Source organism: Chamaea fasciata, unplaced genomic scaffold (genome assembly GCF_029207755.1).
Source record: "Chamaea fasciata isolate MVZ Bird 193981 ecotype frontalis unplaced genomic scaffold, bChaFas1.0.hap1 SCAF_5, whole genome shotgun sequence".
NCBI lineage: Eukaryota > Metazoa > Chordata > Aves > Passeriformes > Sylviidae > Chamaea > Chamaea fasciata.
Genome location: NW_027094090.1, coordinates 67,807,769 through 67,823,909, shown reverse-complemented (window position 1 = coordinate 67,823,909; position 16,141 = coordinate 67,807,769). Strand labels below are relative to the sequence as shown.

General features: G+C 41.7%; 1 protein-coding gene across 3 annotated transcripts in view; it reads left to right on the top strand.

Annotated features, from left to right (window-relative positions):
- The window catches only part of MICAL3 (microtubule associated monooxygenase, calponin and LIM domain containing 3), a 168,918-nt gene that overhangs the window by 104,518 nt on the left and 48,259 nt on the right, over positions 1–16,141 (top strand). The gene's annotated exons all lie outside the window — the stretch shown is intronic.

Genomic DNA, 16,141 nt, shown 5'->3' with positions numbered 1-16,141 from the left:
TGTGACGGAGTTTCCCCTTTTAACTTGAAATTCTAATTCCTTCTAACACGAGACAAGTGTCTGTGCTACAAACGCTCGTTTGCCCAGCCCCCAAGTGCTCATTTTGTGATGTCAGAAAAAGGTAGAAATAATTAATTTCTAGTACTTGTTCCAAAAGACTACGAATAAGCTAAAGCAGCTGCTTTTAGAAAGGGAACGTACTTAGAGCAATACTTTGAGAAAAGAATATTTTCGTAGTGCCAGTTGAGAAGACCTTGACAACACAGGAGCAGAGAAAAATCGTGGTATTCTTTGACTTTTGTTATTGTACGAGTGTTTCTAAGATTGTAACTGAACGCAATCTGAGAGAAATTTATTCTTAGTGTGTTGATTCTTGGAGTGTAGTTACTTTCAAGATTTCCTCTCTCGTGCGTGTGCAATTTCCGTATGGCAAAAGTAGGAAAAGGGTAGGGAAGAATATTTGCAAAATGCTGTGGACAGATGAGGGAATGACAACATTTTTGGCATAACTGGATAGATTTAAAACTGCTTTCTCTGAAAGTGACAAAACTTTATTTTTCTGTAGCTTGGGGCACATTCTTAAAGATGAATAGAAAAGATATTTATTGATGCGCAGGGCAGCTGATATGAGCATAAGATGTTTTGTGGAGTGAAGCTGTAGGTGCTGAGAATTGGAAGGAGGAGATTTTAATTACGCTTATCAATTAGTTTATCACAGCAACCGCTGGCAGAAAGTCTCCTATGATTTAGTCCTTCCAACAAATCACGTTTAATTGCTTTTACAAAGGAACGTTCAGCAAGTAGCACCTAAATTATCACTAAGTAGGGCAAACAACAGGGCACAGTTTGTGATAATAAACTTCTATAAATCAGATAAAAACCACTATAAATCAGATGTCTCCTCCTGTGGTGGTGGCACAATCCTGCAGCAGCACTGCAGTACTTCCAGAGGAGTAAGATGGAGCAAGACACCGTTTTGTCTGATGGCAAAACTTGAAATCTAGGGCTCCTGTTTGCTTTCTGCTATTTTAAAGCAGTGTGTAAAACTGTAGCATAATGTTTAGAGCTTTTGGACCTTTTAAAGCTTTGCCCCTTGCAGCGCCCAAAGGGCATTAGGGCATGCTCAGCTGAGCTGGGTCACCTTTCAGGCAGGGTGTTGCGTGTGCATGGCACAAGGACATCCAGTGGTAGGAGAGGTGAGCAGTGCCTCTGTTGAGCTAAAGAAATACCATTAGTGGCTGAATTTCCTTTCCTTTGTGCAGTGTGATTTACCTAAATCTTGGAATTACTGATTAGCAATGGTTAAGAAGCAGGAGGAAGGTAAATGGAATGTACTTGAAAAACAAGCTACCTTCAGCTCCCCTTCTTGCTGGGTACTAGGTCAGGAAACCTGTGATGGGTTTTACAGTTATTTATGGTTTGAAAAAACAAACATTTTTGAACTACCAGGCTTACCTATACAGTGGAAGAACAGGATATTATTCCTGAATAATCAAAAGGAGTCTGTAAGATTGCATCTCAGTGTAACTGCTGAATTTAAATTATTTGTGCATGTGCTTTCTGGCAAGCTTGCACTGTAGACTAGACAAATTCCTTGAGAAAAAAAAACAACCTGTGTAGATGAAGACAAAGGCAGAGCTCAGTTTTCCTAGCCTCCACTTCATCCCTCTGGTCACTCACCTAGTACAGGTCACACCTCTGAAAGGGTTTTATTTCCTCGAAGGCAAGCCCACCAAGTGGAATTTGGCAGTAGCAATTTCAGGCCCTGAGGTCTGAGCTAATCCTCAGTAGTGAGGCAGATCTTGGTGGAGAGTGTTAGTTGCCTCTCAAATGATTAGGTAAGAGCAGAAAAGCCTGTAACATGCTCAGGTTTGATATTTGGTGGAGGTGTAAAGGTAGCTCAGAGGGCAAAGGGAAGGTGTACAACGCTAACATCCATTGTGGAATGTATAAAAAAAGGCAGCCATTTTAAAATTTTATTACCTGAGAGTTAAATTCTGCCCCGAGTTACCAAAAGTGCTTGTTTCAGGGAGCTTGATGGTGACTCGTGCAAGGTGATGATGATGCTCACGATGGTCACCTGCTTTTCAGTAGCTGTCATGAAATCCCAAATGGATGTAAATTGCATGGGTTTTCTCTCTGTATTCACTGCCCCCTTTGCTATTCCACCAAACCTTTTTTCAGCCAGCTTAATGCTTAAAATATATTCAGCCACGAAATAGCCTTCAGCAGGTTTAGTCAGGTGAGCTGAGGCAGGGTTTGTTGTGACCATTCTTGTGCTGTCACTAACCTGTTTGGCACGGATTAACTTTGCTCAAGGTGTCAGTCCCTGCCTGGGTGTCCACAGTCCTGCCTGGCATTTAGTGAGCTCTGAGTGTCCCTTGCACAGTGATGGTTGCAGGGCGCGTTCTGTGATCAGCAAGTTGAGGTTTGTTCAGCTGTTATCACCCTTTTTGGGAGGGGTTTGCAGAGAGAGCCTGTGTGGCTTCTGCCCTGCTGCTCACAGGGGAGGGAGGTCATGGCCAAAGTGGCTTCTGGAACCCTTCAGGGTGGGAAGTGGCAACAAGCTTTTGAGCAGTGGCTGCCGTTCTCTCTGGGAAAGGGGGAGTTGGGGACAGCTGGTACTCTGCTTTTGGTCCCTCTGAACTGTGGCATGCTTGTAGATTCTGTAACTTTCTCTGTACTTTGCCTGTTTTTCTCTATCTTCTGCATTTGCCTTTGTGCCAAAACGCTGCTATTGCCAAGGGAAAAAAAAAAAAAAGCGAACAAAAAACTTTTGCTCTTCAACTGTCTCTCCCTCTGATAATCTGTAACTGCTGTGTCTTGGAATTTTTTTTTAATATTATTTACAGTACTTTATATGGTTTTGATGTGCTTTTAATGCAAATGCTGTTCTTCTGTTTGTTCTAAAGGTCTGTAAGAATGTTTCCGAATTTTCAGCTCTTTCTTGACAGATGGACTTGGAACAGTCTTTACCCCTATCAGCTTTATGATGTGCTCCTTGGGGTGATGTTAGCCAGCAATGTTTTGTTGTAAAATATTTCCCATTTCAGGCTCAAGTTTTCACAACAATGCATTTCTGTCCCTATCAGCAATAGGAAGTTCATAAAGGAAAGACTGCCTAGGGAAGCTCATACTTGTGCAGCAATAAAAGGCAAGTCGTGAGATCTTTTGCTTTAGTTACTTGACCTGTGAAAGATTAAGAAATTAGATATAAGCCATAGCATGGAAAAACTGAAAGATACAATACAAAACCGAGGTACCAGGACTTTTGCTTAAACATCACATAAATATGGAGTATATATGGTATAGGTATGCGATCTGAAAAGTTAAAATCCTCCTATGGATGTGCCTTAAGTGTTTTCAGGGAGAAAAATTCAGAGCAAAGCCCTTCACCCTTAAACAGAGACCCTTAAACAAGAACTGTTGTAAATAGCGAGCAATATCCACGAGGAAGTTCTTTTGCTGACCTGGAGAGCTAGGAAAGAGTGGCTATTTCCTCTAAAGGGCATGTGCTTTAAAGTAAATTATCTTGGCCACTTTTGGAAAAGGATCTTGAGTGTCTGTACGAATATAAGGAATGCTTCTAATGCACCCAATCTTATTTGCACACAATTCAATTTTGTGTCTGAAAAAAAAAAGCCAATCGATATTTCTGTTTAGGAATGAGCTTCTTGTTCATGAACATTCCCTCTGTTGTTCAGAAGCATTTCCTCTTCACCGTTCTGCATACATTGAACATGCCTTACTTGTAGAATGATTTCACTTAAAGCAATACTGTTTGCTGTGCAAACAAACATCTTGATGAAATCCTCTACATGGTCACTTCTTTTCATTATTATTCACCTTCGGCTTTTGTTCTCGTTTTGATTTGGTCTAGTTTAAACATTAAATTACGGAATGTAACAGCGAACAAATTCTGTGACATGATATTGTGTTTGAGGTGCCTTCATTTTAAACCACTGAATGTTTACAAATGTATCCTACTCTTTTCCCTGCCAAAAAATAAAAAAGAAAAAGGAAAAGGTTCATATTTCAGGATGCACCACCAAATTGGGATGAAAGCTGTTTCCTCTGCTAGCGTGCCTCTTGTCTGTTCTGTTTGGGGGAGCCGTGGTGGTGTGTTTAGCAGGACATGGCACGTGATACTGAACCCTTTTTTGGGGTGTCCTGCAACTGCAGAGAGATCTGCTGGAAGATTGACTTCTCTCTGGAACATTTACAATACAAACTTAAGAACCAGACCCTGTGTTTTTGGAAGCTGAGGAGAGCGTAGGGATTGCCTGATTAGAGCCAGGGTTCAGTGCCCAGTGAATCATCCCTCAATAACAAGCCAGGAATCTGTTAGGATAAGTGCTTGACTGTTCCCAGTCCATCATGTTCCTTTTTCAGTGTTCTTATCAGGATTTGGGTGGCTTTGGCATAAAGGAAAGGAGAATGGTAAAGGGTTGGTAATTTCAAGGCCAGAAAATTTGGAAAGGAAATAAACGCGGTGGGGAGGTTTTTTTTGTCCTTAAGAGCAGGAGATGCAGCCGACCTGATGGAGTTGCACTGAAAAAATCCTGAAAAACATTTTGAGGACTGAGAAGTCCTCAAGATAGAAAATAGCAATGTGCTGAGTTTGTGCTCATGGCTGGATCCTGCTAAGAACACTTTCTCTTGGGAGTTCCTGGGCTCCCAACTCCTCCTCCTCTCTCTAGCTTTCAGACCTGTAGACTTGTGCCACTGGAATATTTGTTGTTTGTATGTGTATATTCTGAAGGGTGATATGAATTTTTCTGGGCACTTTAAGAGCTTCATTGAATGTTTTTTGTGTCTTAGAAAAATAGTATGAAGTTTGTGTCGAAAGAGTTGGATTTTTTTTTTCTTAATTGCAGAATTAAAATGTCTGGTTTTTTGAAAAGTGGAATCTGAGTAATACTATTTTGAGATTGTTTCCCTCAGAGAAAAGGAGGGACTGTGCATCAAATAAGTTCAGTGACAGATAATGTTCAAGTGAGACGATTTAGTGCTCAGAAAGGCTTCATGTCTCCGCTGTATAGTCCCTTTGAAGACTTTGATTTATGCAGTTGTTTTTCACCTGTTTTTGTTTTGGGTGTGTGTGTGTCTCTCAATTATGTAACACGTGGTTTCCCTGTTGCTGTGAAATTGAGATTTTTTTTTTTTTTGTTCAACTGTGTGAAATGATCAAGGGAATAAATTCCAAACAAACTTCAGGTTTCTGAGTTTTTCTTTGTCCTCCCCCTTGTCCCTCCACTGGTGCCAGGTGAGGGATGCTGCAGGGGATACGGAACTGGGGGACAGTGGAATAAATAGATCTAGCAAGCTCAAATACAGCAGCCATTTGGGGAGCTCCGTGGCATGTGCCATCTGTCACTGCAAAGTCCTACCTTTCAGGCTCTTTCTGCATTGTGGTGGTTTTTTTTTTTTTAAATTCTGCTGTTGTGGTTTGCTCGGAGTGCAGAGCACACATTGTGCACAGATAACACGACCTGCTGAGCACCTCCTTGCTGGATATTCTCCTGCCTTGGCAAAGCTGACTTTGGGTAGATGTGCTCTCAGCATTGTGTCCTCACAGTTTGGTGTCTTTAGGAGGTTGTTTTGGGTGGCTTGCTGCAGGCAAAGGCCTCTGTCATGCTCTGTGACAGGGCAGTCACAGCCATGGGGGAGCAGGGACACGTGGTGTGACAGGTAAGAGTCTTGACAGGCTTTGGTTGCTCTGCTTGCTGTGGATCTGCTGTGGTGGTGGGATGTTTCGGTGTGAAGACAGGTAATGAGTAAATACTGAGCTTTGTAGCCAAATCCTGTGTCTCGTGTTCTAGCTGGGCTGTTGCCTTTTCTGAGGAGAGCTGCACACAAGGAGGTGACCTGCCTTCCCTAAGACCCTGAAGAGTTTATTCTGTGATGTTCTCACCATGACAAACAGACTTGGATTGTAGTTCTGAGCTGCATTTTCAAAAGTATGACGAATTACTCCGCATCAGGGACTCGTTCTGTGTTTTTTTCCTCACATGCTTCTCCTGCTTCCTACTGCAGCATCCACAGCGAAAAGCTTCTTGTAGCAGATGGTTTTTGAAAGTTCAGTTGTGAACTGTCTTGGGCCAGGGTAGTGACATTTAAATGGCAGGTCGCAACCACAGACCAGTTCTGTTGTATGTAAAATTTCCTTCTTTGGAGGGAGGGAATTGCTTTATGCCTTTGAAATTGCCTAGTTTTCCATTACTGTGTTAAGCAGTGGCAGTTCTGAGGTTAAGATGGTCCTTCAGTTCTGAGGAAGCAGCTCGGTGTGAAACTCCATGTGCTGGTGCATGAACTAGAAATGTCATTTTGATGTACCACTCCAACAGCCTCCACAGTTCTGTATCAGGAGAGCTGTTAACTCTGCAGCTACGTACATGCTCTCCAGAAATCAAATGTTTGCTTCGTGAATTCAGAAGGAAAAAAGGGATGAAGGGAGGTGCATTTCTAGAGATCACCCCCGTCAGAGTAGAAATCACACTTCCTTGCTGTTCCATTGTAGGAAGCCATGTAAAACTCGGAGCAACCAAGTGTAGCAGTGGTAGGAAAGACAACCTTCACCTCAATTCTCTTTTCAGTCTACACTGTTACCTCCCACTTTCTCTGCCTCTGGTTCTTCTCCAGCGTCACGACTTCTGTAACAGGGATGAAAAAGCGTAAGAAGGTACTTCTAAAATAATAAGTGAATAAAAATTAATACAAAGTAAAACAAGGGAGTTGTAGTTTTACCACCTTCTTGTGATCAGCGGCGTAATTTATTAAGATATGTAATTGGTGGTGTATCTGAAAATGCAAGAAGGGGAGAAAACCAAATAATAAAAAAACCAAAACCAACCAAACAAAAAGCCCCAAAACAAAACAGCACCCAAACCAAAAAAGCTACAAACCCAAAACAAATAGAAATAATCTCAAGGGAAGGAGCAGATAATCCAGAGTCAACATTAGAGCTGTTCTCCTGCTTCTTTGATGTGTATTTATGAAGGAAGGTGAATTAGTTGCTGATCCTGATGATGCAGAGTTTAGCTTGAGTTTTCCAGACGAAACTGGGCAGATGCTCTTTAAGGATGAGATGGCACTTCTGTGCCCTGTTTAGCTGCTTACATCTTCTCTCAAAAATGTATGTTTAGTCTGACGTTTCTCATGTTTGCTGTCATCCCAGAAGGCTGTGTTTGCTTTTTTAGGAGAATTTCATAATCCTCCCTTCTGCTGGTATAGACGTTTATCTGATGGCTTGAGGGGTAGAAGTGTTTAAAAATAGGATTTTTTTTTTTTTACCCAAGAGATGTTTTGAATACTTCCAGGCTGATGTGAAAACACATCAGAAGTGATGTGTAAACTATTTTTAATCAGTAATAAGTCTTTTGGAAGCTTTCTTCCTGGAACTGCGTCAGATTTTTAATATAACTATCTACGTATATAATTACAAGAATTTTCTTAGTTTTAAGAAAAATTTCCACTAAGGTGTGAAGCTCTGGATTGCTTGGAATATTCCACGGCTTTGTAAAATTCACACAAGAGGATGTGGGATAAATGTAGATAATAGAAAAGTATGCAGCAGAACGGGGGAGCAGATGTTGAACCTTTTTGGAGTAGGAGGATCTTTTACCTGTGGCGAGTATTCCCCACTATATTTTCCTGTAACTGCCAGCCCTAAGATTTCAGCCTGTTCCATTTGCAGCACTTGATAATCTTGACATAAGTGGCGGAAATTAGGTAAAGACATGCTTAATATCTAAATATATTCGGAGAGCCAGTGATTATGGAAATCTGTAGGACATTGCCTCAGAAGAGATGTAGTGGTTATTAGCTCAGTAGTTGAAAGAAGACAGCTGTTCACAGTTGGTGTTTTGAATCTGATCACAAATTGAACAGGAGCCTGAAAATATTGCATTCCACATTTTTATTACGCATGATAGAATTTCAGGTTTCTGATGGGTTGTTCTTTTAATGATCAAAATGCTGTCCGTTATCCCATGTGGATCTAGAAGTACCAGTTTCTATAAAAAATAAGCAATATTTGCCCTGAAAGAGTCATAGAATGAATCACAGAATGGTTGGGTTGGAGGGACCTTAAAGATTGTCCAGTTTCAACCCTTTGCCCTTGTCAGGGACACTTTCCAATGGACAAAGTGGCCAAAATTCCTGTCCAGCCTGACCTTGAGCCCTTCCAGGGATGGGGCATCCACATCTTTGGGCAAATCTGTTCCAGTGCTTCATCACCCTCACAGTAAAGAATTCCTTGCTGGTGGTTCTTTGAGGTGCCATACCTTGAATAGCTTCCAGAAGAAAATTTATGCCTGGGGAGTAATGTTATTTTATCCTCTTCAACCTTCCCACGCTCGGCTTCTTTCAGAGTATGGAAATGAGGCCAGGCAACATATGACAGAGCTGATCAAAATATCAGGGAAAGCTCTGACATCCAAGATGATACCAGCAAAATGGAGAATGATTGGTAATAGGTTACTGAGTGATTCACGGGCTTAAAGTCCCTACATAACTTGTGTTGTGTCTCTAGTACTGGAGAGCAGTTTGGGCAGCAGTGAATTCTGTACAAACACAGATTTTCCTGCCAGAAGAGATGTAATAAGGAATATTGAGCTTAGCAGTGTTCCCCGGGGCTTGGATTAGGTGACCTAATACCTCCTTTCCCCTGATTCTCTTCTCCACCCACCAGTGACAACACTGGCCACTTTCCAGGAGTCAAAAATAGCCACACTCCTGGATTGTTCCATACCTCTGCTGTAAGGAAGGCAACTTTTCTATATGGTTAAACCATATACTGAACTCCTGACCTTCATTAAATAATGCTGCTGCTTCATGTATCTGCATATGGGGACGACTGCTCCTCAAACGTACTTACACCGTGGCTTAGGTGAATTTCTGTTTGTTTCCAAGACATCAGTATAAATTACAGATGACCTTACTCTTGAGCTGGCTAATTATATTCACTTCTGGTTGCTTCCACTAAAACCAGAGAAAGGTCAGATCAATGCAGTTGCCAGCTGTTTGTAAGCTCAGCCCTGCTGATGCAGTAAGCAACTGTTTTGTCAGCGCGTTTGGGGAATTCTAGAAGTCTGTTTTAACCAAAGTAATGGGAGGAGTGGGGCAAAATATTGTAACACTCACAAGACAAGTGTGTGAGTTTTCGATTTCATTCAATAGTCAGGCCTGTTCATTTTCACTTTTATGGAGAGGATGAGCTTCCGCATTTATGGACAGTATCTGAGAACGGAGAACTTAATTCTAGCTGGACGTTGTGGAATGTGTGGAGGAGGATTTACGCCTTCCTATGTTTGTTTCTGGGGTGTCTGTTTCAGAATCCCTTGAGTATTTTAGCTGTCAGCTGTTCCTGCACACATTAGAATGTTTTAGGGGTGGGGGGCTTTCTGCTCTTCATTGCTTAGGGGACCAGTAGATATCGGCATCTCACTGATTTTTATTTCATCTGCTGTTGAATTGATGCTGTCAAACTCCTTGGCCAGCACTAGAAGTGGTTCTTTGATAACTCTTCCGGGTGCTGCCGCATCAGAGGTTTTTTTATTTAAACACCTTTCTGTCTGTGCAGCTTAATCTCCCTATTTATCTGCTTGGGTCTCTAATTTGGTGGGGAGAATTTCTAGACTAATAGTGTGAGAGTGGAGCCTGACATGGTAGCAGAGGTCTTGAGAATGTTGGTTGCCCGTCAATTTAAGGACAGTTTTATTGATCAGGTCCAGCATAACCCAGTTTGCATTTAAAATTCCCAAGAGCTTTGACTCAGTAAAACACATCTTCTAGACAGCTTAGTTACTATTTACTGTTAGGATTGGTACATGTGCATTAAAGAAGGATTTCAGGGGGACTGTCTTCATGTTTAGCACATTCTGAATGCTGTGCATGGATCCTGGCTAGCTGGAATAGACTTTGTTTTTTCTTATCATTCAAATCCTCTTTGAATTCAGGCCTTTTGTATTTAGCAGAATGTGTTATGGGTCAAATGGGAGACATCAGAAAACTCGAGATGTAACGGCTTCATGGTACAGCAGAGTAATTCAGGCTTCCTGAGGGCTTGGGAATACCCTGGGAAAGTAAGAGAGAAACTTGAGGCATTGCATCAAAACAGCACTGACATTTAATGACTGCTTGTCATGGTTTAACCCCAGCTGGCAATTTAAGTACCACACAGCTGTGGGGAGCAGAATCAGAAAGAAAGTAAAACTGGTGGGTTGAGATAAGAACAGTTGGCTAATTGAAACAAAGTAAAGTGCTGTAATAACAACAGCAGCAATAATAATAATGATTGTAATGAAAATGAGAGTGATAACCCCAAAGAACAGCTGATGCTCAGTGCAGTTTGCTCACCACCCACTGACTGATCCCCAGCAGATATCAGTCCCTCCTGGCCAGCTCTCCCCGGTTTATATTCTGGCCGTGACATTCTGTGGATGGAATATCCCTTTGGCCATCTGGGGTCAGCTGCCCTGGCCACACTCCCTGCCAGCCTTTTGTCCACCTGCTCACTGGCACAGCTTGGGATGCTTCAGAGTCCTGGACTCGGGGTAAGCAGTGCTTAGCAACAGCCAAAACATCAGCGTGTCACCAGCATTACAGCGCCCCAAACCCGAAACACAGCGTGGTACCAGCGGCTGGGAAGAAGATCAACTCTATCCCAGCCCAAACCAGGATATTATTAAGGATTTAAATTCAAATAAGTGTCTGTTTGAGGAGGTGTTGCGTTGTTGCACTTCTTCTTTCCTCCCCCTTCTCTCTCAGAACCAGTCTTAAAGGTCCAGAACTTAATATACAACATAAACAGAACAGGCAATTGAGGATAAAAGCATCACAAAGTCACCCCAGGACGTCCCTTTTGTCTTTGAGGATATGCTTATCCAAATTCAGGGCCTCCTAGCAGGAAATGTGCAGTTGTGCAGCTCGTGGTGTGAGGCTGTGTGAACAAGCACTGGCAAGAATGCAGCAGGTCTGTTGGGCTCTTGCCAGGGATTTCCTGGAGAAATATCCTAAAAGAGAAGTGTAAAAGGGCAGATGAATGCAGATTTAAAACTTTGAACTTATTAGTAACCCTTAAAAAAAATCCATTCTATTTAACACCCTTCTGCAGTCAATTTAGAAGTGCCATGTACATGGTTTATGTATCTGTCGCTGTGCAGTACAGAAATTGTTAAGTGTCTAGATAATAATTTTTGAGAGGATTAAAGGAAGGATTTCAGGAGAAATCAGCTGCACTTTTATTTAAACGGAACAACTTAACTGACTTACTGTTCGAATGTGTGCAGCATCTAACAATTATAAAATACCAAGATTTCCTTTCTTATTGTGCACACAATGCTGGGCACTTCCTTACCTCAAAGTGCTTTTTCTTGACTTGAAGTGGAGAGCGAAGTGCTTGGTGTTGTGCGTTCTGGATCCTGTTTTTGGCACTGCCACCAGGCTGTCGTGAGATTGCCTTGCTGGTATTTAATCTCCGTGTCTGGACTTGTGCAGTGCCTCTGCAGTACTTACCTTCTTCCAAAATAGGTTTGTTTTAGTGTGCTGGTGCTTGTGAAGCATTTTGAGGCCCTTGGATGTGAGGAGTGGAGTTGGAATACAAACAGGCAGTTAATGGAACTGAAGTGGGTGAGGGTGAAACTTCTAGGAAAAATCAGGAAACTCAATGTGACGTGAACACAGATGAAAAATGAGAAGCTAAAAATACTGCTGGATCTCGTTTGCTGCCTTCTCTTTACCTCAGTGATAATGTTTGCTGAATTGATAGCACACTTCAGAAACCCTACCCCAAAAGGTATTTATAAGAAGGAAATTGCAAGGGGATATGAGGGCTTCCAGCATTTCAAACACAGACCTCACTGCATCACTTTTAAACTCCCCCTGAAAAGTTCCTATATTCCTTTTCAGTACTCGGTCACGGGCAACATGCTGCTGTTTCTGTAGGGTTTGTTTTGTCTGACACAGTTCTCAAACAGTTGTGTGGAGGTAGAAATAATTGAAGTGCTTGGAAAAGACAAGTGAAAACAAACAGGTACAATGCTTCACATTACCACAAAACCACAACCTTTGGGAAATCCATAATGAAGATTTTCTTGAGAGTGTCTTAATTAATTCCTTCCCCCTTTTTGCATGTGTTTCAACGTAGACCCCTTTATTTGAATTTCCGTAATTCCCCAAGGCCACGGCTAGGTCTGTGCAAAATACCGCACAAGAGACGACATGCACCTTAGTCAGATGTTAAGATAGCAAGCTAAGAAAAGCAAGTCTAGAGGTACTCCATGATTATTGAAAAACAGCTTCTAGTGAAACCGCCAGGTATTTTCCCTTTGGGAGGAATTAATTGTTCTCAGATTCCCAGTTCTCTCCTGCATCTTCAGCATGGAAATGTTGTGTAAAGGAGTAACCTTGGCAGGATTTCATGGGAATAATGCTTAGATTTTACAGAATCTAAGGTAATACAGGGGGGGAAAATTGAGATCCTCTCTCAAGAGGAGCTTCTCAGGCCTTCCAGGATTTGCCAGACATGCGAGCAAGGAACGATTCTGTTAGGAATGTTATCTCTGATCAGACACTTATCATTTCAGGAGGCAAGCTCTGTCAAAGCTGAGATAAGTAAAGGACTCTGGCAGCTTTCATGCACCAGCCAAGCAGCCTGTCCTGTTAAGAAAAACAGCTCCCTTCAGATGATCTATATAACAATGTTCGTGGCCCACTGACTCTTCCAAAGTCAAAGAGTCAGATTTCAAAATGTGTCCTATTTTGGATGTTGTTTATGGGTTTTTAGCTGATCAGTTGATCGTTCAAGAAGCCGCACTTGGCTTTGAGGTAGTTCCCCCTCTCTGGGTACTAACACAGCTTTTCTTCCTGGCAAATGCAGCCCCACATCAGCCCTTTTTCTCCCTTGTCAGTGGTTGCTGATTTTTATCTCTGTGGGCCCAGGTGCAGTGACCAAGCAGAAGGTCAGGTACTGGCTGAGTGCACCCTGCAGCTGTCTCCTGCCAGCAAGCTACAGAACATCTGGGGAATACATCTGGTTGGAGAGAGGCAGCTTTCCCCTCCAGAGGAACTTTAGGTCTCCAAGAACTGCATTGGAATAGATTTTGCCCATGCATTAGCGCCAAAAATACACGAGGGAGAAATGAGAGTTGGCAGCAAGCTCCAGAATTCCTCAGTCTTATTTATATTTTTATTGTAGTATTTTTGTGTGTTTTTTTTTTTAAATTGTAACATCAAATTAGCTGGTGTGAACTTTCGAGTATAAAATGGGGAAATTGTCCATCATCTGAAGACTTCAGTGATACCTGTATCTCACGCTTACTCTCATCCATCCCTTGTATAAAGTTTTTTTATATATATTCTTTATATAAATTGTAGTGCAGTGCTTTTCCTTCTGGCAGTTGATGGCTCCATGGTGCAGAGAGTTGGCCATCAGCGGCATTTCTCTTGCTGCGTATTTGGTAATGAGTTGGACAGTGGCTTTGCAGACAGCCAGATGGGCTAAATAAATGCATGGCATCTTTTAGAAACATAACTAATGTGTGAAACAGACTAAATAGTCTGTGTAGTGCAAATTCCTAGAAAACCCTTGCTTAAACTGCTAGTCAGCGGAGTTTCTGTATCATATTCTCTGATGCAGAACTGTTTTCTTGGCAGGGTTGGGGGGCATGACCACTTTTACATCTCGAGTGTACAGATACATAAATTAATAACAGAAAGTGCTGGGAACGCCCTTCCTTCTTTGAGATTTTGAGGCATGGAGTGCTTGTCAAGCTCACAGGACATCTTGGCTTGGCCACGTGTTTTTGCATTAAAGCTCAGGTTGATTCTACCATCTTTAAAGATTTTTAACACAGTTGCATTGAGTCACTCCCGCTTACAGTTTGTGCTGTGATGGGATTTGTTTGATTCTCTGTCTGTGAGTTACACTGGGTCTCTCTGGTGAGAAGGGCAGTGACGATTTGTGTTTGGAAAAACTTACCTGAGGAATTCTGTATGTTTATGAAATGCATCTAAACAGATGTCAGCTTGATTTTTAGTCCTTCTCTGCCTTACAGTGATTGCTGCCGGTCTTTCTCCCCACACTAGATGCTGGAGTATTGAAACAGCCTTTTCATTAAGAATTCTACTCATTTTAACTATATGGCAATTGTTTGTTGGATTTGTGTTGTTTTTGTGGTTTTTTGTTTTGTTTTTTTTGATTTTTTTTTTGCTTTGAAAAGGGTGACAAAAAGCCCCTAAGATGGTTCGAAAACAAAAGGAGTGAAATAATATCAGATGGATAAAAGTTCTTGTCCTTTGGTTTTCAGAATTCTTTTTCTTGTGAACTTTGCAGCTATGTCAGGGTTTGCACCAGAAGAGAATTAAGTTAAAAACAGCTTGTGGAAAGACATTCCTGTTAAAGTAGCTGGGCTTTTCTGATGGCTCTGTGGATATAGACAGTTCTGAGTATTACAAAACTCTTTTTTTTTTTTTTTAAATCATTATTTTAGTATATTCCTTGTTTGCTTCCCCTGACCTTGATGTTACTGTGTTACCCAGACTCCTGTGGTTTTTTTTACTGTCAATCAGAGTGGCAGGGCAAAATTCCAGGTCAGGTCCCCTGTTACTTTTGATCTCAGGGTTGGGTAACTTAACAAAGATTGCAAAAGTAGATTTGGCTGAGTTGGTATCACCATCGAGAGAGAATGAAATGAAAGGTGAATCCCGGTGAAAAAGGCCGTTCATTTCCACTCAGCTTTGCAAATCGAAGCACAACAGAAGGCTTAGCAGCAGGAAATGGTGGAGACCGCAATATCCCTGGAAATGCAAGGCAGTGTTGCCACCTGGCCAAGCTTCTTTGTTTATACCGTGAAGAAGCTCTTGTAGTTCCAGCTAAAGGCATGGCAGCTGCTTGCCCACATCATGGAAGGGTTAAATCGTGCTAAGGAAGAGAGGAAAAAACACTTGTGGCAGTTGTCTTTGTGAGTTTACCTTTGAGGAGGGGGATTGGAAATAGATGCCTGTAATTATGTAAAGACCTGTGTGATTTTGTGTGAAATATGAAGGTGGTACTGAGCTAGTAACTGTCCTGAAAAAAAAAACCTGTTAGGAATAAAGTGAGAAACTACAAAGGATGAAGAAAGGAGAGAAAAACTGTCTTGGAGGTTAAAATGTGTGAGGATAAAGTAAACGTTACCAAAGCTCATGCTGGGTTAGACTTTGCAAAGGACAGCAAAGCAAGGAGCTCTATTAAGCAGAAATGTGTTCATAGAGAAGATGGAGCTGCCATAAAATGCAATTTTGTGTGTATCAATCAGATAGACATGGGAGCAAAAGAGTCAGTGTGCAGCAAGATTGGGAAATGAAGATTCATACAACAGAGCAAACAGTCTTTGTCTCAGAAGAGTGGGAGAAGTGTAAAATGGAATTGTGAGCTTTGTGGTAACAATTTGTGACTAAATCAAGCTGTCCTGATGTACTTTGACTGTCTCATTCAAGAAATACTGGGTGGTAACAGAAGCATGGCCTGCAGATAAAAAACTAAAAAGAGAACAAAACAAAAAACTTTAAAAAGTGATCTGAACAAGCACATATCAGTTAAATAATAGGTGTAACACCTTCTTTTGAGGAATAACTAAAACCTGCTAGTTCTGGAAGGAAAGTCCTTTGACCTCATGCAGGTAAGTGCTATAAAACGTGGCATGGGTTCACCAAAGACTGTGCTGGACTGGCTTGAACAGCTTTTATTGCCAGCTGATACCTCCACGAGGGAAACTGTACTGCATTTGAGCAGTCTGGACTTGAGTAAAGCACAGGAATGCTGACACATGGAAATAATTATTGGAACTGGATAAAATGGGGGAGTTGTACCTGAAGTGTGAGTGGCTAAGAAGTTGGCCTAAATTAGAGATGAGAGGTTTCCTTAAAAGAGGAAATGATGGGGTTGGATGTCACCTACAGACTGTGCAGTGTCCCAAAAAATGATCTGGGGACTGATGGTTGTAATCCTGTCACTAAGGTTTCCCAGCCAAAAAAGAAAACAAAAAAAAAACAACAAGGAAAAAAATCTGCTAATGAAATTCAGTGCTGAGGCAACGTTTCAAACCCTCATCCATGCAGAGGAGGACAGGCACATCATTCACGAAGAACTGCAAAATGT